This window comes from Equus asinus, chromosome X, assembly GCF_041296235.1.
Source record: "Equus asinus isolate D_3611 breed Donkey chromosome X, EquAss-T2T_v2, whole genome shotgun sequence".
NCBI classification, from domain to species: Eukaryota; Metazoa; Chordata; class Mammalia; order Perissodactyla; family Equidae; genus Equus; species Equus asinus.
The window spans coordinates 17553508-17556062 of record NC_091820.1 but is presented as its reverse complement, the minus strand read 5'-3'; the positions used below and the strand labels follow the sequence as shown (position 1 = coordinate 17556062).

General features: G+C 41.1%; 1 pseudogene; it reads left to right on the top strand.

Annotated features, from left to right (window-relative positions):
• The first annotated feature begins 1043 nt into the window (after positions 1 to 1043).
• On the top strand, positions 1044 to 1847 carry LOC106825132 (nucleophosmin-like; annotated as a pseudogene).
• Positions 1848 to 2555: the final 708 nt, after the last annotated feature.

The following is a 2555-nucleotide window of genomic DNA, read 5'->3' as shown; positions in this document are numbered from 1 at the left end:
ATAAAGCACACACTTCCATTTCTATTTATTTCTTTATTTCACGGGTGAGGCCAGACTGCTTCCAACTTTGCGCTTGACAATTTGGCTTTTGTCGGAGTCAGTCTCTCACCTCCCGGAGAGGGAAAAGAAGAAGCGAAATGGCAATAACTTCTTTCCCTCTATTTTTCCTCTACACGTCTATTTTTGACACTCCACTTTCAGTTAGTTGAAAACTGATCCTTGCCAGGACCTGGGAATGAGGAACGCATTCTCATCAGGGAGATTAAATTGGGCAGTGGTTCTCAACTGCGGCTGATTATTGTACTTACCTGGGGTAGCTGTTTTAAAGCAACATTCCAGGCCCCACCCCAGGCCTACTGAGTCAGAATCCCTGAGCGTCTGTCTTCTTGGTTCACCTCAGTAGTTCTCAATCCCGGGGATTATTTTGCCCCCAGGGTACATTTGGTAACATTTGGACACAGTTTTCGTTGTCATAACTAGGAGGGAGGTGCTACTGGTAACTAGTGGGTAGTGGCCAAGGATGCTGCTAAACATCCTACAGAGCACGGGACAGCCCCCCACACAGAATGACCTGACCTCAAATGTCAATAGTGCCAAGGTCTAACTCTTCAGGTAGTTCTGATGATTCAACAGGTTTCAGAAATACAGAATTAGATATTCCAAGAAGATAGGTAAGACTGAAAAAGATTATAAATGGGTCATTACAACTTACTGGCAAGAATAGTTGCTAATTACTGAATCTAGCCTGTAAGAATATTCCAATTATCTAAAGTCTTGAGGGAGAGAAAGGGTTGACTGTAACAAAAAATCATCGGAAAAATTTGTGCCCTTCCTGTTTCTTACATTAGTGTGTGTGTGTGTGGGGGGGGTGGGTATACATAATACTTATTTTATATATATTTCTTTGTATTTTATATGTATTTATATATATGTTAAAAATACACAGTCCCTAGTCTGATTCCATCCTGTGCAGCTGTTCCGCAGAACAGTAGTCATTTATCTCCATCTGCCTTCTCTCCTACCTAAGTGCATGCCACCACCCCATGGAAGGTTCGATGGACATAGACATGAGCCCCTTGAGGCCCCAGAACTACCTTTTTGGTTATGAACTAAAGGCTGACAAAGATGATCACTTTAGGGTGGATAATGATGAAAATGGGCACCAGTTATCTTTAAGAAAAGTCAGTTTAGGGGCTGGTGCAAAGGATGAATTGCACATTGTTGAAGCAGAGGCAATGAATTACGAAGGGAGTCTAATTAAAGTAACACTGACAACTTTGAAAATGTCTGCACAGACAGCAGTTTCCCTTGGGGACTTTGAAATAACACCACCCGAGGTCTTATGATTGAAGTTTGGTTCAGGGCCTGTGCATATTAGTGGACAATGCTTAGTAGCTGTGGAGGAAGATGCAGAGACAGAAGATGAAGAGGAGGAGGATGTGAAACTCCTTAGTACATCTGGAAGGCATTCTGACCCTTGAAGTGGTAGCAAGTTTCCACAGAAAAAAGTAAAACTTGCTGCCAATGAAGATGATGATGACAAAGATGATGATGAAGATAATGATGATTTTGATGAGGAAGAAGCTGAATAAAAAGCTCCAGTAAAGAAATCTATATGAGATACTCCAGCCAAAAATGCACAAAAATCAAACAAGAATGGAAAAGACTCCAAACCATCAACATCAAGATCAAAAGGTCAAGATTCCTTCAAAAAACAGGAAAAAAAACTCCTAAAACACCAAAAGGACCTAGTTCTGTAGAAGACATTAAAGCAAAAACGCAAGCAAGTATAGAAAAAGCGCATTGAACAATCCTGGGCACTCCTGGTAAGTTAAGCCCAAAGATGGGGAGAGAGGAAAAGGAGAGACAAATATAGTCCATCCTGAGTATCATCAACAATCCAGACTGAAGTCTTCTATTTTAATCTCCATCCCCTTCCCTGATTGGCCACCCACCCATGCACACTCCCTTCCAGGCTGGAAGCAACCTCACTGGATCTCCAAAAGCACTTTCTTTCGACCACTGTGATTTAGTGAACCTTATACTTTGCTTTCCACAACTTCTTCATTTGCCTCACTTCTTTGGTCATGTTTTAATCACCTTTGTATCTCCCTAGCTACCCAATAAATACTTGAATGAATCGAAAAAAATACACATACATATGATCCTATTCTTTATATGTGTGGAAAAGTGGCATTATTGAAAGCAAGATGTGTGCACGTGGCTTGCCGCATATTCAGGGGGGAGCAATGTTAATAACGGAGGCAACGAATGCTTGTATTTAGTTTTATGCCTTCCCTAATCTTCTTCATAAAAGTCCAAAGTTTTATGGTGAATACTGAGATTCAAATATTAATTCAGTAGGCAGAAACAGAGCCTCGGCTGTGCGTCCTTGATACAAAGGTTTCTACCGATGAAAGTGAAAGGATTTGTATCATTATTGTTATTTGTTTCAAGCTTTTAACATAGTTTCTGGGAACAGCAGCTGCTAGTGAAGAGAAATCATCCCCACAGGCTTAGAGGTAGGTCAGAGGTCCATCTTTTTTTCAGACCCC